The 23,775-nt window shown below is 50.3% G+C and overlaps 1 pseudogene; it reads left to right on the top strand.

The window, feature by feature from the left end:
- Positions 1-739: 739 nt before the first annotated feature.
- LOC140902921 (serum amyloid P-component-like) lies at positions 740-22,219 on the top strand (annotated as a pseudogene).
- Positions 22,220-23,775: the final 1,556 nt, after the last annotated feature.

Raw genomic sequence — 23,775 nt, 5'->3', positions numbered from 1 at the left:
GTAAGGCAGCCTAACCAGAATTGCAGCTCGAAAGCATGCTGTGCCCAGCTCCTCAGGTTGTTAGTGACGGCTTTGTGCATTTCAATTCACGCCACATTCCCGTTCCTGATGCAGTGCTGGAGTGCCCTGCCAGCCAGCAGCTCTGGGTTCATCCTGACCCCAGCTGGCCTGGGCAGGCACCAAGGAGTCCAGGCGCCAGGGGTGAAAGTAAGTCTAGGGACTTACCGGTATGGGCTGTGCTGGGGCCGGCTCTGGCCCCTGGAAGGGGCGGTCCACAGGCGGAAGGGGCAGGGCTGGGGGAGGTCAGAGCCAGACCCAGCCCACCCTGTACCGGCAAGTGCCTATTTCCTCCTCCCCGGGGTAACAGTGGTAGCCTGGGGCTCTGGCAGTGGTTTAAAGGGCCCGGGCGGTAGCGGTGGCTGGAGCCCTGGGCCCTTTAAATTGTCCCCGGAGTCCCACCGCCGCTTCCCCAGGGCTCCAGGGATGGGGCTCCGGGGATGGGGCTCTGGTCGCCACTACCGCCCCATGCCATTTCAATCGTCCCCGGAGCCTGCTGGAGCCCTGGGAAAGTGGCGGCGGGGCTCTGGGGACGATTTAAAGGGCCCAGGGCTCGGCAGCCAGGGCTCTGGCAGCAATTTAAAGGGCCGGGGGCTCCAGCCACTGCTGGGAGCTGCAGGCCCTTTAAATTGTGCCTGGGGAAGCCCATCCACCCCAGTACGGTGCACCGGCTCTTGCCGATATGCCATACCGGGGCCTACTGGCTTACTGTCACCTCTGCCAGGTGCTCTCCTCCTCCGCCAGTGCAGGCACCTTCTACCCTTATGGGCTTGTACCAGGACAGTGTGTGGGCTGGCTTTATTTATAACCATGCCCACCCTGTACCTGCCCACCCCTCCCCCGTCACTGCCCCAACCACGGCAGCACAATGGCGTCTGGGATGGTATGACGGTGCCTGTCCCAAGAGCTGGCCAGGGCTGGAGCAGGAGGGCTCAGAGGGGTCCCAGTCCCCAGTGCAATGATGCACCGGGGTGAGCTATGCCGACACCAGCCCTGCCCGGATGCACAAGGGCAGCTCGATGGGGACTGGAATCCCCGGGGTGAGCGAGGCCCAATGAGGGTTTGATCTGAGCAGAGAGAACTGGCTCAGTACCAAACTGATGGTTCCTAAAACTCAACCAATCGTCCTCCCCCACCCAGAGAAGGAGGGGCGCTGTGGGGTCTGGGCTCAGTGGGGCAGGGCAGGGGTCACACACTGCAGTGTCCCCCCATCCCCCTAGGATTTCTCTGCTGAAGGTCACATGTGCTCCTCCCTCTGTCCAGCACTGCTTGAGGGCGCGATGCAAGGCCTGGGCCCCTAGGCGAACCCTCCCGCCCTGCCCTGGGCTGCAGGCAGGCATGAGCGCTGGAACCCTGCACTCCATCTGGTGTGGGCTGTGTCCGTTCCCAGGAGGACGATACAGGACACCCACACTCCCCAGTCTCAAAGCCAGGCCTTGGCCCCCCATTCCGGCCTGCCGCACCATGGCTCTGCAGCCCCCAGGGACCACCCACAGCTGTGTCTGTCTCCACGGAGGTGACTGTGGGGGTCAGAAACAGAAGCCAATCTCATAGCTGAGCACAAATATCTGCAGGGAGTGGGATGGCCAGACACTGAAGTGCCAGAGTGGGGGCAGGGGCATGCAGGGTGCTGTTTGCGGGCTCAGGGTGGTGGGCAGAGCAGGGTCTTGGCAATAGGTGAAGCAGACAGCACCTCTCTCTACCCCTCCTTGGCCAACAACGGCCCCATGTGCAAGGAAGGGCTGGCTGGGGCCATGGGCCGAAGGGCGGCTCGGAGTAGGGTGGGGGCACACGTGATAAGCGTGATGCTTTATCTGTCCCCATACACAACTGTTTGTCTGTCTGTCCGTCTGGGGGGAGTGGGCCCTTGAGGCACCCATGCGCCCCACCCACCTGTTGCAAGTCTCATTGGCACCCGCTTTGGGTGGGCACTGTGTGCTGGGATGTAGAGGAACATGCCTGGCGCTTTGAGCTGCCTGGCCACCATTACCCCCTGCACTCCAGCAGGGGGCGCTGCTCTCTCAGCTGGGTTGGCCCTGCCCTTTGGTTCTGGGCTCCCCCAGTGACTCTGGATGCCCGACATACCTGAGCTTTGCTGTGCTGCTGGGATGCATCCGGGGAGATGGTGTCCTGTCACCTCCCTGGTGATTTCTGGCTGTGGATACGAGCAGCACCACCTCACCCATCCCAGCTAGGCCTGCTCCTCTGCCGCCTGCCAGTCCTCTCTGGAGTCCCGGCTGTAACCTCTGACTTTGGAATCTTTGCTGCCCAGAGCCTATGCCAGGACACAGCTGAGCCCTGCCTGATGCCAGCTCAGGACTGATCAGCTTCTCCGGGGAGTGCAGTTTGGGAGCCCAAGTTCTCTCTGTTAATCATCCCGATGAAGACGTCGGAGGTCGGTGGGAGGGGTTCAGTCCAGGGTATGACTCCAGTGCATGAGTTGTGCTGGCAAAGCAGCCTGCGCGCGTGGGACAAGGAGATCCAGCTCCGCCCCCCTCCCAGCAACCTGTCCTGAACCCCATCGCACCCAGCCAGCAGCGTGCAGAAGGGGGAGGTTTATAATCATAGAATCATAGAATATCAGGGTTGGAAGGGACCCCAGAAGGTCATCTAGTCCAACCCCCTGCTCAAAGCAGGACCAATTCCCAGTTAAATCATCCCAGCCAGGGCTTTGTCAAGCCTGACCTTAAAAACCTCTAAGGAAGGAGATTCTACCACCTCCCTAGGTGGTATAACATGGTACTTGGACAAAGGCACAGAAGGAGGAGTCCCACCAGCTGTTCCAGGCCCTGCCCGTTCGAGCTGACAGTTCACCCCATCCCACACCCCAGCCTCGTAGCTGTGTGCCCAGAGGTGTGGGAGCATGTGGGGCACCTGGCCATGCAGGCATTGTTCTGCGCAGGTAGACACTGTCCTTTGAGCTGGGGCAGGAGTAAACAGGGAAGCCCCAACCAGGATGAGCAGGCCCTGGTTCTGCACCACCACAAGGATACGCAAGTGAGACAAAGAGGAAGGCTCCCCAGCTGGATGAAGGACCCAGAGTCAAAGCCAAGGATGGAGCAGTCAGTTCTGACAAAGCAGTTCAGAATCACAGCTGGGACGATGACACTTGTTTGCATTTCCAAGCATCTTCCACACCCAGGTCCAGTGTCACGGACCCCAGGATTGGTGCTATGTGCCCTGCTTTACAACAGCATCTAGGAGGAACCCCTTTGTTAGGCCAGACCCCCAAGAGCTTTCACTTGTCCTTTAGGGTTGACCACACGGCCTCACTGCCTCCTGAGACTGAACCCCTGGGCTCCAGCATTCCTGCTTCCAGTCGTGAGCTCTGCCCAGTGAGAGACAGTCTCCTGGGAGAGACTTGCCCACTCTGCAGGAACTAACCCACCTCAGCCAGTATTTGCAGTGACCCTCAAGCAGCGTTTTCAGAACAATTGGGTTTATTAGATGACTGGAACCCAGCATAGGAAGTCCCTAGGTCAGCGCAGACACAGGAAGGTGAAAGCAAGGACCATTCTGCTCAGCCCAGAGCAACTCACAAGCCAAGATATAGTGAACCCCATTTTCTGACTTCCTTCCTCAGTCCTCTCCCAGCTGAGAGAGCCAGGCTCCTTCCAGAAGCCAAATCTTTACTTCCCCCCTCACGCCTCCAAGTCCTTTGTTCTGAGCTGGGGTCTCTGCTCAGCTTCCCTGCTGAGAGGCAGGGAAATCCTCCTGCCTCTGGGTCTTTGGTTGCTAGGTGTCTGTATCCTGGTGACTGGGTTTTCCATAGACATGGGTTGGCCTCAGTGAGACAGCTAGGCAACACCCATCCACCTATGTCTCTTGGTCTGCCCTGAGAGCAAACTTAATCCTGTTGCCCCCACCTCCCCTCCACACCCAATAAAACAATAAATAAAGTAGCAATAAAACATATGCAGGATAAACTGAAGTACTGGGTCTCAGTTCCTTGCCGATGGGGCTGGGTCTTGGTTCCTGGTTAGAGGGGCTGCCACTTAGTGCTGATTGGGGCTAGATGAATATTTTCAAAATTCACAGTTTGATGGAAAAATCTGGCCCGCATCTGGGGAATGTGTTGCTAGCTGTGGGCTCTACTGCTGCCTCTCCAGGGCCTGGTCCTTCACCTCCACCCTGCTGCTTTTGCTCCCGCAGGCACTGGCCTTTGGCACAGCACTGAGGACCTGATCCAGCCCCACTGGCGCTAACGTCCAAATGTCCAGGGACTTCAGTGGCTTGGGATCCAGCCCTTGCTCACATGCCCAGTGCTTTGTCTCCTCTGCAACGGGGGACTAGCTGCAGTTTCCCCATGGCTCCTGAAGGTATAATTGTGCAGATGTGCAATAGGGTGTAATTAGGGGGAACTGGAGAATTAAATGTGGGCGTTAAACTTGCCAAACACACAATTCGCTTTATGCTTCAGACTCAAATCATGTTAACAGCAACTCAGAAAGTAATAAAGGGAAGAAAAGAGGAAGAAGCAATAATTACCACTGAGCGGAGATTAATAGCAGCCTCGGTCAATTATGACAGGCTTTTCCCTGTCTCTGAGCAGTAACATGCCGCTGCCTTTACTGTTATCTTCAGTACAGGTTCCTACGCAGCAGACGCCCCTTGGGCGTCTCAAAACAGTTGCCCCAAAAGCTGGCTTCCTGCCCAGCCATGTGCACTTGCCTCCCCATCCCTAGCATGCGAACCTGAGCCTTGGAGCATCTCACCTCTTGTAGCTCAAAGAATGTAAAATTAAATAGCATCCAAAAGCAGGAGAGAGCTTTCTCTCCGACACCACCTGCGTAGCCATTCGTTGACTTCCACGATTCGACGGTCTCTACCCAGGCCTTTTCCTTCCTCGGGGAGGATGGACGAAAACACCACTTGCGCCTCAAACTCCTTTATCCTTCTTCCAATTTAATTCTGAATCTAATTTTGGGCCCAACTCTGTTAGTAACCTGTGTACAGAGAGGAGTTAATTTACCAAGCGATTTTTGAGTTGACTGTGTCCCTTTTAACTTATGGGAAAGGGGTTTCAATGTCTTTTCCCCATCCATCTAATTTACATAATGCATCCTTGGTGATGTCATCTTTGTGCTTGAAGGGGAATTGAACTGCAGATATGACATCACCTGAAAAGCCCAATCAGTGCTGAAGTCCTATAGGCTAAGAACTATACCGGGAGCAGTGTCCACAATCAGAGGAGGAATGGGGACAGCATGGAGCCGGAGCACCTGTCTAGAATGAATCACTCTACTCCCCCATGTCACATGCCCCATCATGCCCATACATAGAGCAGTGACTCCAGACATGAGCTGTTAATATTCACCGCATCTGCCCTTGGGATGTCCCAGACTCATCACACCTTGTCAAGTTGGACACAGGATATTTGTAGATAGGTGGAAAGAAATCTGGATTCAGAGTGAGCAGACACCACCAAGTCCATGTGGACCAAATCCTGCCAGTTGCAAAAAAGAAATTTTGAAGAAACAAGTTTCTGGGAATAGAAATATTATACAAAATCTTCATGTAAAGAAACGTTTTACATTAAAAAATAAAATGTTTAAAGGAGCTCTTCAAAAACAGAGTTAGTTTGCTTTTTAAAGTTATGCCTAAATAAATTGCCCAGAATACAAAAAACCCCAGCCAACCAAAACCTGCTCTAAAGACTTATCACTTGTAAATTGTAAAGAAAGCTTTACAATCCAGCGTATAGTATAAAACCCACAACTGATGGTTTTTACATTAAAAAATGATTTTTTTAAAGGACAAAAGCCCTGGCTTTCTGAGCGCAGGAAGTTCAGTGATAAGGCTGCAGCCTCTGCCTTGGTTACCTGAAGAAACAGTCCAAAGACCTTCCCCCTCCTTTCCTGACTTCCCCCCCCCCCCATTTAAAACTGTCATCTTTTCCTGTTCTTTTGGTTAACATAGTTTTTATTCATCTCAAATAAAGTTTGGAGTTTTTTTAAATAAACTTTTAAAAAATGATCGTGTATGCAATGTAGTTGTAATGTGCGGTCCCAGGATATTAGAGAGACGGGGGCGGGGGGGTGGCTTATGTAATATCTTTTATTGGACTAATTTCTGTTGGTGAGAGAGACAAGCTTTCCAGCTACACAGAGCTCTTCTCTCAGATCTGAAGCAGGTTAAGACCTGAAGAAGAGCTCTGTGTGGCTCGAAAGCTTGTCTCAGAAGAGTTTCCAAATCTCACGAGATAAAAAAGCAAATCAAGGCCAAAAATCAAGCCAATCCTGCTTCAAAACAAGCCCAAAACAAGCCCGATCCATTTTCACTCCCAACAAATAAGCCCCAAACAAGCCACACTTCAAAAGGGGTCAGAGTAGCAGCTGTGTTAGTCTGTATCCGCAAAAAGAAAAGGAGTACTAGTGGCACCTTAGAGACTAACAAATTTATTTGAGCATAAGCTTTCGTGATGCATCTGATGAAGTGAGCTGTAGCTCACGAAAGCTTATGCTCAAATAAATTTGTTAGTCTCTAAGGTGCCACAAGTCCTCCTTTTCTTTTTTCAAAAGGGGTGTTTTTGAAAAAATTCCATAATGTATTTTTAGCAATAATGTAGAGTACACACAACAAAAAGGTATATTATGAACTTGTAACCATTCTGCCAGACAGAGACTGCAGAAAACAGGGATAGGTTCAATATGTTGGGGGTATTTTTCTTTCAACAACTTTGAAAAAAGACTTTGAAAAAAAGTCTTCTTGTCTCCACTCCGGCTCCTCCCCCAGGCTCCCAACCACCCACCCCTCGCGCCTGTCTGGCCGCTCCCCCGCCCACCACTCGTGCCTCTCTGTCCCCTCCCCCAGGCTCCCAACCGCCCACCCCTTGCGCCTCTCCAGCCACTCCCTGCCCACTGTTTGCACCTCTCCGGCTTCTCCCCCAGGCTCCCAACTGCCCACCCCTCGCGCCTCTCCAGCCACTCCCCCACCCACCGCTCACGCCTCTCTCTCCCCACACTCTAGAAGTGCTAAGTAAACACATGGCCTGCAGATAAGGTGCTATGGTTTTAATTTAAAAAACAGGGTTGTGGGGAGAGAAGTAAACTGGCCCCTTCTAGTTGTATTTAGAAACCTGCCAAAAGCACTAATCCAAGTTTCCCACAGATAGGTTCCTTTGAACTAAACCTCCTGTACTGCAGTCGAAAGGGAACTCTGACCCTTCCTCCGCACCACATGCAGTCCTCCCCTCACAAATGCTAAAGCACATGAAAGTTGTCAGTACAGCATCAACAACATGCCAGGCTCTTTAGAAGGGTATTAAGACCCGGTCCCTGCCCCCAAAGAGTTTATGGTAGGTAGGCAACATACCAATGCAGGGAGATGGAAAGAAGGCAATAGAAAGCCACATATCTGAACACCAAAGTAAAGCGCAGTGTCTGGTTAGTTCCCTAATTTTTTTAAGCATGTGTTGGCATGGAGGAGCGAGTGGGTACCTGGCAGCTTGGTGCTGAGAGGGGGATCCAACCAAAGCAGATGGAGTGAGAGTCGGTTCCCGCGGCTCTTGGTTCCCTGAATCCTTTCCCTCATTGGCCTGCAGTGCCTTGCCAATAGAGCTGACCTAGAGCGTTGGCCTCTCCCCATTGGCCCTGGGGACTATCAGTCTCCTCCATATCCTTTCTTTTGGTTGGAGGCATTGTGCAACTGGGAGCCAATCATGCTCTTCCATGGGAAATTCAAAAAAAAGCAGCAGCCACTCCCGGATTGGAAGCCCCAAACAAGCAACAATCAATAAGCCACTTAAAGCAGGAAGCCAAAACAAGAAGCAAGAAACAACAAGCTGCTTAAAGAGCTGGGAAAGCCCAAAACCAAGCAACTCAAAGAAATTACAAGCCAGGCCCACTTAAAACAAGTGAAAATTGGCTTGTTTTGAGCCTAGTTGGCAGTCGCCAACTGAAGTTGGTCCAAGAAAAGATGTTACCTCATCCCCCTTGTCTTTCTAAAAATGTAATATGCAAACCAGGACATGGCAAGAGAGCAGCCCTGGGCTTTAGGGGAACATTGATAACTTACTGAAATCTGTTGTAGTGAAACCATTTTGTAGGCAGCCATTCTTTGTCATGCTTTAGTCTGGGCAAGCGTGTGTCATACAGAAACACTTTCCTACATTACAAGGCATTACCTCCCCCATACAGTGGACTGTCAGAAATAATCAATAAATCAGATTCAGAAGAACACTGGAAGATTATGTGTTTGGAGACCTTTTGTAGCAGGACCTGCAAAGCAACAGTTACTTCTGGTTTTGGTTTTTGTTTATTACATTCTTGTCATGAACTTTTTTTACCAGCGGTAGATTGCTGAAGACTGTTTTTAAGAAAGACGGGTTTGGACATGTTGAAACATGTTTGGGTTTGTCTGGACATGCCTGACTCACTTTAGGTGGCACATTCCCGAAACGAAGCGGCACAACAATTTTGTGGGGGCAAGTAAGTGTCACTGCCGCCATTTACAGACAATGTTTTCCTGCACCAGCTTGCGCCCGGTGCATTGTGCGTACCGAAAGGGCACAGCAACAGAGGTTATGCCACAGCCTTGATGCTGTAGGCTTGATGGGGGCTGTAATTTGGTAAGCTTTGCATGAGGGGTTCATATGACACAGGGCCCACCAACCCTCCCCTCTCCCATCCTGTGACGGGGAGCTCCATAAAAATATGCCTGACACAATCATTTTCAACTGACATTTTATTTACAACACACGCCATATTTTCATAACATATCCGGTTTTGTTCCCTACCACACTCAAACTTTTAGGGTTTTTTTCAGCAGGGTTTTGTGATTTGCTGAACAAAGAAGACGTTCAACATGTCGTATTAAACATGTATCCGTCGGCTTGTTTCCTCTAACGCTCTGTCTGGGTCCTCAGTCACTTTGTCCATCAGCTCTGCCCCTTGAGCTAAATGTTTCTGGGTTAAACAGAGGCACAGCAGTACCTCTCCCAGTGTGACAATACTATGTAGAACACTCTCCATGCACAAATTGCCAGTAATTCCTTTGATTCCAGTTCACACAGTCGTGACTCCTCTGGCAGGGGGCATCTATGAGTAACCCCGGGCAGTCCTCAAATTGTTTCTCTCTCAGGCAGTGCATAACAAGTCCATGCACAGCCAATCGCACAAGTACACACACATAACAGTTTTACAGTTCTGGCCTCGCACAGGCTTAATACCATATTTCTTCCTCAACATTAAAGAGTACAGGCCTATAGGATAAGCACCCTCTTCTCTTTCAGCATCCTGCTGAGCATCTGGCATTGGGTCTGAGCAAAAACAAGATCAGGCCCTATCCATTTGCTCTGGCAGACAATTGGTGTCCACATTCTCCAAATACTCTGAGCATCTTTGTACTTTTATATGATGTGCTTTTAAAACCTTTTACTTTGTGTGTCAAGAGACCCCTTCAGCTCGCAGCTTTTACAATAAAAGAACTGCCTCTGGATGGGCTCGATCCAAAAGTCTCTAGCCAATTGAGCTACCGTGGCCAGGTCCCCTCCAAGCCCCTAAACATTCTTATGTAAGCAGAGACAGGATGAGCTCTACCCTGACATCTGGTGGCAAGTCATGGTGGGTTGTGGAAAAGAACTTCAGGGGCTGATCTCATTTGCATAGGCACACCCACCCCGCCAAGATGGTCACTTTGGCTGTTGTAGGAGCCCCAGTTTCTCTGTTACTGGTGCAGGAATAAACTGTTATTATCCTGATTAGGTGAATCAAGGACAGTGAAACTGTACTTGGCCTTTTGTTACGATGGAGGGACTCGCCATCAACTAAGCAGCACTTGCTAGGCAAGCGTTATGGGTTCCAACTCCCAGTGAATGGAGAGAGGCTGGGGATAGGTATTAATGCCTGGTGTTATGGGTCCCGGGGGGGCGGCCCATCTTCCATACTGATTGCACCTTCTTCCTCCTGCACTGTAGAATATTGGAGCTAGTTTTGATTCTTATAGGAGTTTAGTTACAGGCTGCTGAGCTGAATTCACTTTGGGCTAATGGTGTGCCAGCATTGGGGCTCCCCTACTACAAGCTGAAATCACTGAGCATTGTGTTAAGTCGCGGGGGGCCCAAAGCTATATTGTGGAGCAGTTTGCGGGACAGCTGGAGCAGCTTATGGGATGGCTGGTAGAGCGGAGCAGGGCAGTTTGTGAGATGGCTGGAGTGGCTCGTGGGATGGCTGGTGGAGCACAGCAGAGCCCCATGGAGAGGTGGGGCAATTGGCTTTGGACCACGTAAGGTACCCCTTAACCCCCCCATTTCCACCCAGGTTGGGAAGTAAAACTCTGTAGATAAACTTTTGAACTCTGGGGCTTCACTGACCAGGGACAGAGACTTTTGGGTTTTTGGGACTTTGGGTGACTTTTGGGTTGCTGGACTCAAGAACCAAAGGCCCAATTTGCTTGGAGTGGGTTTTTGCTCATGGGCTGTGTTCTGAATCCTGTTGGTGGTGTTTCCCCAACATAATGCCACCTTGTTTCTCTGTTATTAAAAGGCTTTTGCTACACTCAGACTCTGTGCTTGCGAGAGGGGAAGTATTGCCTCTTGGAGGCGCCCAGCGGGGGTGGTATATATTTGTCCCAGGTCACTGGGTGGGAGCTCGAGCCAGTTTTGCACTGTGTTATTGGAATGGATCCCCTAGATACTGAGCCCAGCCCTTGTTGCTGCCAACTCTGATGGGCAGAAGGGTTACACTTACGTACAACGTAGCTGTGACTCACTTCCGTACAACCCTCCCTTTGAATCATTTGGGTCTCCTGCTTGGGATCCAGAGTCTCAAACAAACTTGGGTCAGTGGTCTGGCCTCATATTTCTCCTCCACATTGTCCTTGTGATCACAATCATCGGCAGCTATTCCTGTTGGCCCGCTCCCATGACACGTCTCACACGCCATATGTGTCAGTGGTATATTTGTTTCTTCATTTCCCACAATTTTCACCCATATAACATCTCTTTGTGAGCCACTTGACTGCTGGTGCTAGCAAGGGACTTCTAGGTGCTTCCATCTTCAACCAACAGGCCTCTTGAAACAGATCATTCTCTTTTATGCGAAAAGCTGCGCTATACTCTTAGCCAATAGTTCAGGGCTAATCTTTCAAAAGTCCATGGATCTCCCTCCCTAAGTAAGGAGGAATTTCTGTTTAACGGCACAGGAGGATGGGAGCTGTTGCACCCTTAGTTTTGTATTATTTGTATATCTTATACTTTCCTGAGTCAGTTCTGTTACAACCCAACCCAACCCAAGTTTTCTGATGAAAAGGCAGGGATGGGGAATTATATGCGCCCATGGTGCCTGGGCTCCAGCAATATTCAGGGCATGGGCTCCTGGCTCCACCAATGTTCGGGGCTGGGTCTCTCCCCCGGCCCCGCCTGCCACCCTAGGCGCACATGTGATGGCAACACCCCCCACTCCCAGCACTTACCACAGGGGAGGCGAGGGGGCTTCCTGGACCTGAGAGGGGTCCTAGGAGCACGTGCAGTGACAGTGGTGTGGGGAGAGTGTGCTGCCGGGGGGGAGGAGGGGCCCCTCCCGCTCGCTGCTGCCAGCAGGGAGAGGGCTGTGGGAAGTCCTCCTCTCTGGCCCCAGACCCCAGAGCAGCCTGCCTGTACCCCAGCCTCCTCATCCCCAGCCCCACCGCAGAGCCCACACCCCCAGTCAGAGCCCTCAGACCCTAACCCTCTGCCTGAGCCCCTCCCACACCCCAAACCACTCATCCTCTAGGACCCTGGAATGTAATAATAAACAGGAATGTACTTGTTGCTTTGCGGGTCCTGCTACAAAATGTCTCCAAGCCTGTAATCCCCCAGTGTTTCCCTTAATCTTAGTTATTGATTATTTCATTTGTCCATTGTATGGGGGAGATAATGCCTGGTAAAGGAGGGAAGTGTTTCTGAATGACACACGCTTGCCATGCTAAAGCATGACAACTAACAAAGAATGGCTGCCTACAAAACAATTTCACTACAAAAGGTTTCAGTCAATTATCAATATTCCCCTAAAACTCAAAACTGCTCTCTGACCCCCATGACCTGGTCTACCTGTTAAACTTTCAAACATTTCTTTTTAAAATAAACTCATTATCTGATAGGATGGGAACCTGTATGGTCAGAAAGAAAAGATGAAAAGATGACAGTTTAAAATTGAAAAAATAAAAAGGCAAGAAAGGAGGGGTGGGGCCCTGTGGCTGTTGTTATGGGGCTTATTCCTTCACCCGCTTACTTCCCTGGTCCTTCTCGCATGAACAGAAAGCAACAATACCCGAAGTCCAAAGGTGCAAACAATTTGATGTTTATTGGGGTGAACTTCCAGCAAGCATGATTCTAGTTTCCTACCTTAGTGTCCCCCTTCCCAGCTCTGACACCACAGAGCCTTACCTGTGTCCCTGTTCCCATTCCTGCCCTTAGCCAAACGTGATTCCAATTTCCCCACCCCCATTCCCTGTTCTCATTTCCCCCACACACACCCACCCACTCACTCACTTCCTGATTTACTGCAGACTATATAGTAAAACTTGAGTTCTGCTTAGCTATACCTTAACCAATCATTTTCCTGAAATTTAACTAACCAATCCTAACATACTGTAACATGATTATGTAACCAATTATATCCCACCGCCTTAATTAGTTTACACCCAGCAAAATTAATTATACAGCAGACAGAAACAATCACAGAACCAGACAGAGATTATACAGACAAACAATAGCAAATTGGGATCTATAATGACAAAACAATACAGAAGTGAGGATTTCACGTCCCAGCTATTGATAAGTGAGTTCTTGCCAGACAGGATGCTATCAAACTGTTGGGGACACTGGGGCATGGCCACTAGGTAACTCGAGGGGATGGAAGACCACGAGTGTCGATGAAGCCCCCTCACACTAGGCCCAAGTGTCCTTGGCCCCCCCTCCCACCTGGAGGCACTCACAGCAGTTATGCTGAGAATCTGCAACAATGTGCTGCAGAGTCAGATTGCCTGAAATTAAGCAAGGCCAAACAGGGCAGATATGGAAGAACAATGCTGAATAAAGCAGCTTTATGTATGGTTTAAGAAATGATACAGAGCACAAGGGAACTAGCTGGGAACTGGATTGGCTGGCTATATGGATACTTAGGGCAGCTTGCTATTGGATAAGTATGCTGGGAAAAAGGATGTATAAAAGCCTGTGTAACTTCCTGCTTTGGGTGCAGGATTTGAGATTTTATTCTCCCTGTACCTTTTTGCAGCTGCAAATAAACTTTTCTGCTTCTCCACCCCGTTGTGATTATTGGGTGTAGCATACCGGGTAGCAAACCAACTCCAGCTGTTGTTTAGCCTCTCGGTACTGGGTGCCGGCAACAAAACTAAGTTTTCTTTTACATCTTCTAGGCACTTCCCTTTCTCTGGAGGCGATCGGCATTATCGGGACAGGAGTGTATTCCTAACAGCCCAATAGCACCTTCTTTCAATGTGACTAGTTTGGAATGTGAGGATGTGACCGGTCGCTTCCCAGCTTATGGCTGCCTCTGTTGCTTAGTCAAAGGCCTTAGCCTAAGAACAGGGACTCAGACTGTCACAGCAAGAGAAGGACCTTACACTGGCAGACAGTGATTTTGATTCTTTCTTTTATACCTCTAACTAGCCAAGTGATAAGAATACACCTAAATTCTTAAACTACAGGCCTTTGTAGACAGGCCTGAATATCTATATCCTAACAGCTGTTTCTTCAGTAACCAAGGCAGCCACTTGAGCTGGTGCCTTAAGCCCAGTGAACTCCAGGCAGGGAGCCTATCTTGCCCCTTCACAGCACTCTCCAGGCGCTGTTCTGTCCCAAAGGAAGGGGAATGCCACCATTCCCATGGTGCAGAGCCTGTAATCAGCGCAGGACTTCCCTCAGGTCACACAGCAAGGGAGTGTCAGGGCAAGAACTTGCCCTCTTGTCCTTCCCGATCCCGTGCTTCTCCATGTGCAAAATGGCACTGTCAGAGTTGGGCCCTTCATTACAGATGGGGAAGCCAAGGGGCAGAAAGGCTGGCTAGGTACTCAGCTGAGTGCCCGGGACCTTGGGCTTGTCATGGCCAAGCCTCTCACAGTCTCAGCTTCCCCAGATGCGAAACTGGGCTAAGGATATTCACCTGCCTCATGATCAAATGCTTGCCAAGTGCAATATAATGGTTCAGGTCTCTAGATCAGTGGTTTTCAACCTGTGGGCAGCAGGCCCTGGGAGTCCACAGAGCATGTCTAAGGTTTCCAGAGGTCCACACTGCCATTTGAAATGAAAAAAGGTTGAAACCCACTGCTCTAGATCTAATGATGTCAGCACAGGCGCCTGATCTTCACCACTCAGCAGGGGAAACCTTTGGCCAATGCAGCATCTGGGGAGAACCAGACTGACAGAGGCAGACAGATACTGTGAGAGGCACCTTGCCATCACCACCTCATAGGGTGATAGCTCAGCTCTGGGGCTTTGCCCTGGAGGTTCAGGCCTTTGTGGCCTCAGACTGGGCAGGGAGCATGCACCCGGTTCTCCAGGGTGCACTGCTTCCCCTTTGATGCCAGCAGCAATTCACAGTGTGGATCTCTAAAGCTCTGGGGTTTGAGCTGGGCCTCGCAGGGAGACCTGCCCCCTCTGTGTGTCACCAGGACGTTCAAGGCCAGCCAGGGCTCTTCTGCACAGCCCAGGATTTGGGAGGTAAGTGTAACAGCATTTGTATCGGCGGGGACAGCATTTGTCTCAGCAATTCATGTCCTAGCTGCACTGACAGAGCCTGACTCTCTTCACAAGCAGGGCAGGAGTCAAGGCCCAGAGCTTTGGCTTGGGGATGGGGCTTGGGGGAAAGGCTCAGCTAAATGGGGAGCACCTCTCACTGCCAGGACATGCCGTGTGGTGTTTGTGGGTATTTCTCTTTCTCTCACTCACAGTCTATGTAACGAGCAATGAGTACAACAAATACTGGGACTGCTGTGTGCATGGGGAGTGTCTCTGTCAGTGGGCACAGCTGGCTAGGCTGGGCCCCACCCTGCACAGGAAGGGGTTGATAATGGCCATTGCCCCATGAACAGCATGAAATTAGCTTGAACAGGCAATTCCAGACTCCGCCCCGGAACGGGATTGGTTGGACATGTTTCCTCTTCCACCTCCACTCAGGGATAAATCAGGTCCCTGCGCCGCGGCAGGTTTCGGGGCAGAGCAGCCCAAGGCTTCCCATCTCCCTTCTCCACATTCCTGCCCCTCTGAGTCTTCCCTCTGGGTCGCTCTGCAAGTGAAGAACATGGAGAAGCTGCAGCTTTGACCCCTCGTCCTTGCTGGCCTCTTGGGAGCCATCGCCCAGGAAGATCCTGCTGCACAGGGTGATCAGGCCGGAGTTGGTTAGGGCTCTAGACTTGGAGACTTGAGTTAGGTGAGCTACCAGGGGGGCATTACAGACTCAAATCAGACTACAGAGAAGCACAAGCAAATCTCTCCGGTGCAGGAAAGACCCCTGCATTTTGTCAATCTTGGGGCAAATGCTGGAAGACTCATACTGCGCTAGTTAAATGTCTTGTGAGTTTCTAATAATTACAGATGGTTTTCTAACATAAGGCAACTTTGTACAGTATCTTCCAGTGGCTAACGGTGAATTAATTGGTTGCTGCACAAAAAGTGATAGTCTGGATGCAAATGATCAGAACCTAATTGCTACATTTGTTATTTGCAAACACAATACAGTCATAAAGACATTTGGCACCCTAAAGAGGCCAATTTTCCAAATGTGAAAACAATCATGAGCTAAATTGATTGGGAGGAAAAAATTAAAAGGCAAAATGTGAGCAATAATTGGGGGTTGTTTAGAATCTTTTGTTAGATTCTAAAAAGTCACAGTTACAAAGAAGACTAAAAAAAGCATCCTGGATAAAAAAGGAAGTGAAAGCAGAAAGGCACAGGTTTTAAAAACAAGTTTGCAGAGGCGAGCCAGAAACATTATAACAAAGGTGGGGCAGAAGTGTCTGTCTAAGACCCAGTGTTCCAAAGTGCTGTAAGAGCCATGCTGTAAGGGGCCAGATGCACTGCATCCGAGAGTGCTAAAGGAGTTGGCTGATGTGATTGCAGAGCCATTGGCCATTATCTTTGAAAACTCATGGCGATCGGAGGAGGTCCAGGACGACTGGAAAAAGGCTAATGTAGCGTCCATCTTTTAAAAAGGGAAGGAGAATCTGCGGAACTACAGGCCAGTCAGCCTCACCTCAATCTCTGGAAAAATCATGGAGAACGTCCTCAAGGAATCAATTCTGAAGCACTTAGAGGAGAGGAAAGTGATCAGGAACAGTCAGCATGGATTCACCAAGGGCAAGTCATGCCTGACTAATCTAACTGCCTTCTATGACGAGATAACTGGCTCTGGGGATGAGGGGAAAGCAGTGGACGTGTTGTTCCTTGACTTCAGCAAAGCTTTTGACAAAGTCTCCCACAGTATTCTTGCCAGCAAGTTCAAGAAGTATGGGCTGGATGAATGGACTGTAAGGTGGATAGAAAGCTGTCTAGATCGTCGGGCTCAACGAGTAGTGATAGAATCATAGAATATCAGGGTTGGAAGGGACCTCAGGAGGTCATCTAGTCCAACCCCCTGCTCAAAAGCAGGACCAATCCCCAATTAAATCATCCCAGCCAGGGCTTTGTCAAGCCTGACCTTAAAAACTTCTAAGGAAGGAGATTCCACCACCTCCCTAGGCAATGCATTCCAGTGTTTCACCACCCTCCTAGTGAAAAAGTTTTTCCTAATATCCAACCCAAACCTCCCCCACTGCAACTTGAGACAATTACTCCTTGTCCTGTCCTCTTCTACCACTGAGAATAGTCTAGAACCATCCTCTCTGGAACCACCTCTCAGGTAGTTGAAAGTAGCTATCAAATACCCCCTCATTCTTCTTTTCTGCAGACTAAACAATCCCAGTTCCCTCAGCCTCTCCTCATAAGTCATGTGTTCCAGACCCCTAATCATTTTTGTTGCCCTTCGCTGGACTCTTTCCAATTTATCCACATCCTTCTTGTAGTGTGGGGCCCAAAACTGGACACAGTACTCCAGATGAGGCCTCACCAATGTCGAATAGAGGGGGACGATCACGTCCCTCAATTTGCTCACTATGCCCCTACTTATACATCCCAAAATGCCATTGGCCTTCTTGGCAACAAGGGCACACTGCTGACTCATATCCAGCTTCTCGTCCACTGTTACCCCTAGGTCCTTTTCCGCAGAACTGCTGCCTAGCCATTCGGTCCCTAGTCTGTAGCTGTGCATTGGGTTCTTCCGTCCTAAGTGCAGGACCCTGCACTTATCCTTATTGAACCTCATCAGATTTCTTTTGGCCCAATCCTCCAATTTGTCCAGGTCCCTCTGTATCCTATCCCTGCCCTCCAGCGTATCTACCACTCCTCCCAGTTTAATATCATCCGCAAATTTGCTGAGAGTGCAATCCACACCATCCTCCACATCATTTATGAAGATATTGAACAAAACCAGCCCCAAAACCGACCCCTGGGGCACTCCACTTGCCAACTAGACATAGATCACTACCCGTTGAGCCCGACAATCTAGCCAACTTTCTACCCACCTTAAAGTGCATTCATCCAGCCTGTACTTCTTTAACTTGCTGACAAGAATACTGTGGGAGACCATGTCAAAAGCTTTGCTAAAGTCAAGAAACAATACATCCACTGCTTTCCCTTCATCCACAGAACCAGTAATCTCATCATAGAAGGCGATTAGATTAGTCAGGCATGACCTTCCCTTGGTGAATCCATGCTGACTGTTCCTGATCACTTTCCTCTCATGTAAGTGCTTCAGGATTGATTCTTTGAGGAACTGCTCCATGATTTTTCCGGGGACTGAAGTGAGGCTGACTGGCCTGTAGTTCCCAGGATCCTCCTTCTTCCCTTTTTTAAAGATTGGCACTACATTAGCCTTTTTCCAGGCTGATCAATGGCTCCATCTCTAGTTGGCAGCTGGTATCAAGCGGAGTGCCCCAGGGGTCGGTCCTGGGGCCAGTTTTGTTCAATATCTTCATTAATGATCTGGAGGATGGTGTGGATTGCACCCTTAGCAAGTTTGCAGATGACACGAAACTGGGAGGAGTGGTAGATATGCTGGAAGGTAGGGATAGGATACAGAGGGCCCTAGACAAATTAGAGGATTGGGCCAAAAGAAATCTGATGAGGTTCAATTCAACAAGGACAAGTGCAGAGTCCTGCACTTAGGACGGAAGAATCCCATGCACTGCTACAGACTAGGGACCGAATGTCTCGGCAGCAGTTCTGCAGAAAAGGACCTAGGGTCACAGTGGACGAGAAGCTGGATATGAGTCAACAGTGTGCCCTTGTTGCCAAGAAGGCCAATGGCATTTTGGGAGTATATGTAGGGGCATTGCCAGCAGATCGAGGGACGTGATTATTCCCCTCTATTCAACATTGGTGAGGTCTCATTTGGAGTACTGTGTCCGGTTTTGGGCCCCACACTACAAGAAGGATGTGGAAAAATTGGAAAGAGTCCAGCGGAGGGCAACTAAAATTATTAGGGGACTGGAACACATGAGTTATGAGGAGTGGCTGAGGGAACTGGGATTGTTTAGTCTGCAGAAGAGAAGAATGAGGGGGGATTTGATAGTTGCTTTCAACTACCTGAAATGGGGTTCCAAAGAGGATGGATCTAGACTGTTCTCAGTGGTAGCAGATGACAGAACGAGGAGTAATGGTCTCAAGTTGCAATAGGTGAGCTTTAGGTTGGATATTAGGAAAAACTTTTTCACTAGGAGGGTGGTGAAGCACTGGAATGCGTTACCTAGGGAGGTGGTGGAATCTCCTTCCTTAGAGGTTTTTAAGGTCAGGCTTGACAAAGCCCTGCCTGGGATGATTTAGTTGGGGATTGGTCCTGCTTTGAGCAGGGGGTTGGACTAGATGACCTCCTGAGGTCCCTTCCACCCTGATATTCTATGATTCTATGTGTATGCTGACAGTGTCCTGAACGTGGGGCTGCCTCACCAGGGCCAGGGTGGTACAAAGCTGAGGTCACCTGGTCAAGGGGCTCCAGAGATGTGGTGTCAGGGTAGAAGGAACCTACCAGTAGAACTTCCTTGTTCTAATAACTTGTTTTTTCACATATCTGTGGGAGGCTGAAACAATGGCCCTGATCTGCCCCAGACTGGGATAACCAGATCAGATTTGAGCTCTGCTTCCCCAACACAGAGCTGGGCACTAGCTATTGTTACAAAGTTATTTGCTAGTCTGTCCTGCTCTAAACATTGGCATGTATCTGCAATATGTGCCAGAGGAGTGATTAGCATGTGCATGGGGAGATGGAGGATGTCAGGCCTGGGGTGCTGTGTGGTGGTACTCAACTGTGTTGCAGAGAGGTGTTTATGGTGCAGTCACTGGGTGACTTAGGGGCCCAGGTAGTACACTATGCTCCCAAGAGTGCTGTGTGTTCTAGTCCTGCCCTTCGCAAGTTTCTGCAAATGTTGCTGTGTGTGTTACTACTCAGCATGTTTAGCTGGACCTTAACCAATCATTTTACTAAAATTTTACTACCCAATCCTAATACAGTGTAACAAAATTCTTTAACCAATCCTACCCCACCACCTTAATTGATTTACACCTAGCAAAATTAATTATGTAACAGACAGAAACAATCAAAGAACCAGATCATACAGACAAACAATAGGGAAGTAGGGACCATAAAGACAAAACAATAAAGAAATCAGAATTTCACAACCACAACTCTTGCCAGACAGAATACTATCAAACTAAGTTTTCTTTAGCCATCTTAAGATCGGTTTCTTTATCTGGTGATAGTGGGTGCTATTAGGACAGGATCTCCTTCTTAACAGCCCAATATTACACTGTTTTAATGTAATTTTGATGGAATGTGAGGATGTGACTTCCTGCTTCTTAACAAGTGGCTGCTGCTCTTCTAATCTGGCTGCAGACAAAGGCCTTAGTTTTCAACTGGAACACCTGGTCAAAAAGGGACCATGGCGGCCATTAAAAGTCCGGTCAGTGGTGCTGCCGGGCTAAGACAGGCTAATCCCTACCGGTTCTAGCACCATGCTGCACCCCAGAAGCAGCCAACAGACACATTTTTGTCCCCTGCACAAATTCTGCCCATTCCTTCCCTTTGATTTGCCCCCCTCTTCCCACCTTCTGCCTTCCCCTTCTCCCCCAAACCCGTTTATAGCAGGGAGCAGGTTCTGATAGCAAGTGAGGGCAGAGTGATGGCAGTGGCTTCAGCAGATATCACAGAGCATCCTCAGATTGCTCCAGCCTGCTCAGTCAGAGCAAAGATGCAGATTAGCTACGGTTCAGGCTTTCTGTTCAAGCGCTGATTTTAATACTCTAAAATCCACACGCCTCGGGTCCCATTTTCAAAAGTGACAAGGCCCTTAGGACTCTGAGTCTAACAGAGAGTCAGTCATGTCTGTGGCTCAGTGACACACCTAAAAATGGGATTTAGGCTCTTAAATCACTGAAGTGCTTTTGAAAATTTTACCCTGGGGGTAAAGATTCTGGGGGTAGAAAATTTACTGCACTCCTTAGTAAGCTGTTCCCATGGCTAATCGCCCCACTGTTCAAAATGCGCATTTTATGAGACACGGTTGTGACAAGCAGGCTCACAAGCAGATAAGGGGGCACCACGTTCCACCCTTAATCCGAAGGGTTTCACACACAACCTAGAGCCACTGAGCAGGTCTCCCAAGTTAAACGCCATTGAGCATGGTCATGGAGCAATATGAGGGGGTGTTCACGCCACACTAGCCCACAAAGGGTTAATGTGGCTCTGCAGGTTTAAGTAACCTTATAAGCCCACCTCTCAGACTTCTGCTCCCCGCTGGGTACCCCCTTCCTTCAGGGTCAGGATCCCAGGGCTTCTCCTCTCCCCCCAGGTCACCTCCTTTCCCTCTCTAAGCCCAAAAAGTGACTTCAGGCTTCCACGCTGCATCCCCCTTTCTGCTGCCAGCTTCCTGGCTTTATAGGAGCCTTGCCTGCTCCTGCTCAGCTGGGCTCCATCCTCAATCAGGGCTTGTCCATCAAGCCTAACTCTCCCTCAGATGGGTTTAATCAGGTTATTTAACCCTCTCTGAGCCACATTAACCCTTTGTGGACTAGTGTGAGGTGAACACCCCATTGCAGGCAGGCGCTTCTAAACCTCCTGCCTTCTGGGTAGTCCATGGGAGGGACTCAGATGGCATGAGGGATAAAGGAGGGATTTATGGGAGTACGGACAGTCCATTGGTCAAAAAGGGTTGAGTTGGCATTTGGCAATGACTGCACAGCCTGCTCTCTGATTGGCCGGGGGAGGTGTGGGCCATACATTGTTCACACTTTGACACGCGAGGGTTATTGGGTAGAGGGGTGTGGAAGCGGAAGAGCAGATGGTGCTGAGGGCCAAGACAGAGGAGCCCAGGGCAAGCTGCAGAGCGGCACAAGCACTGGAATGAAGAGCAGAGTCTGTAGCGAGGGGCCTGAGTAGTGATACCATCACACCAGTACCAACACCCAACATGTCTTTCATCTCTCCCAGACCTTTATCGAAAGGTGTTTGTTTTCCGGAAGGACCTAGCAATGCCCATGTGGTCGTGAAGCCGGAACCAGAGTGGCTGCTGCAGAACTTCACCATGTGTCTGAGATCGTTCACTGATCTGACTTGGCCATACAGCCTTTTCTCCTATGCTACCAAAGCCCAGGACAACGAAATCCTGCTCTTCAAACCCAAACCCAGGGAGTACGGACTATACATGGGGGCGGGGGGAATCTGTGACTTTCAGAGTCCCAGAGAACCGTATGGACTGGGAGCACGTCTGTGCCGGCTGGGCATCCATCACGGGCATAGCCGAGTTCTGGGTGAACGGGAAGCCCTTACCCAGCAAGGGCCTGCAGAAAGGCTACTCCGTCAGTGCCAAGGCTGTGATCATCCTGCGGCAGGAGCAGGACTCCTTCGGAGGCAGGTTTGATTTATATAATTCTTTTACAGGTGAAATGACTGACGTGTACATGTGGGGGTATGGTCTGTCACCAGGTAAAATGAGAGGTGCATATCAGTCTCTGCAGCTGCCCCCCTGTGCCCTGGGCTGGAGGAACTTACGCTATGAAATAAAAGGTGATGTGGTTGTGAAGCCCAGACTGAGAGACACGCTGATCATATGAGCACAGGCTGCATTAGGGCACAGTGCAGCCAGGGCCAGCTCCAAGCACCAGCGAAGGAAGCAGGTGCCTGGGGTGGTCAATAGAAAGGGGCAGCACTCCATCCGTCATCGGGGCGGCATGTCTGGGTCTTCGGTGGCAATTCGGCAGCGGGCCCTGCAGTCCCTCACTTCCTCTTCGGCGGCACTTCGGCGGCAGCTCAACCAGGCTTGGTTTTTTTGGTTTTTTTTCTTCGTTGCTTAGGGCATCAAAAAAGCTAGAGCTGGCCCTGGGTGCAGCCCCAGCCCAAAGCCATGGAGCTCCAACTCTGGCTGTCTCATTTCAGAGAGGCTGACCTTGCCCAGGGTGTGCTCTCTGTGTCTAAACCATGATGATTCTGACATAAAGGAGAATGTGATCTTCTGCACCTCTGGTGTTCATGTCATTCCTTGTCACACACACGGGGAGAAAGCACAGAGCTGGGAAAGGCCATGAGGTCCAATCTAGCTCAGGGCCAGATTAAGAAGGTTCAGGGTACTGAGCACAGAATATCCTGAGCGTCCCCCACCTCTGAGGCCTCCCCTTCATGTTTTAAATATTTTAGGAAGGACGCAGGGGGGCTGTTTCAGATTTTGCCTCAGGGCCCCAGAAACTTTTGTGCTATGCCCCCAGCTTTGGAACAGTCTCTTGGAGGAACTCCTCTGATGTGCCGGACCCCCAGAGACTCTCATGTGTCCTTCAGGGTCACCCACACAGCCTCACTGCCTCCTGACTCTGAACCTCTGGGCTCCAGTTCCTGCTTCATGGGTGAGCTCTGCTCAGTGAGTCTGACTGAGACAGACCCCTGGGAGAGACTTGTCCACTCTGCAGGGATTGATGCACCTCACACAGCATAACCAGTGACGCTCTGTCAGGGAGTCGTCAGGCTGATGCTCTGGAACTGCTCCATATGAAGCCAGCCAGGACTCTGGGGGAGCCTCCTCTCTCTAAGCATACTGTCTCCAGGGCAAGAAGCTTACACAGCTTTGACCTTCCTGGGTCTGACCTCAGAGCATTCAGCATCCCTTTCCGCACTGTGCATTTCCCGCAGCGAGTCTGCCTGGGGAAACCAGAGGGCCCTGTACCCCAACTCCACAGTCAGCAGTGACTCTCAACCAGCATTGCAAAAAAAAAGGGTTTATTATTCGACAGGAACAAAGCATAGAACGGAGCTTGTTAGCCCAGAAATCAGTGACTTTCAGCCGAGTCCATCTTGGGGGGACTCCGGGCCCGACGCCCTGGACTCCCCGCTCTGAGTCCCAAAATGCAGACTGCCCAGCTTCCAGCAACCCGAATCCGTTGCTCCTCCTCCTGGTCTTTGTCTCATTTCCCATGTCACCTGGTTGCATCCCCCTCCTGGAGCTCAGGTTATGAAGGGCACTGGCCATAGCATACATGCAGGCAGCTGGAGCAGCCTCATCTGTCCACAAGGGTCTCAGCAAAAGTCACACCCTTATTCCCATCACCTGAGCATTGGTGCAACACAGAGGGAACCTGAGGCACACACAGCATTCATGCAAAACAGTAAGACTCACATAGGCTGACATACAACATAACAAGGGAAA

The sequence above is a fragment of the Lepidochelys kempii genome, chromosome 24, assembly GCF_965140265.1.
Source record: "Lepidochelys kempii isolate rLepKem1 chromosome 24, rLepKem1.hap2, whole genome shotgun sequence".
Classification (NCBI taxonomy): domain Eukaryota; kingdom Metazoa; phylum Chordata; order Testudines; family Cheloniidae; genus Lepidochelys; species Lepidochelys kempii.
The sequence above is the reverse complement of the archived record's forward strand: the minus strand, read 5'-3'. Positions and strand labels throughout refer to the sequence as shown.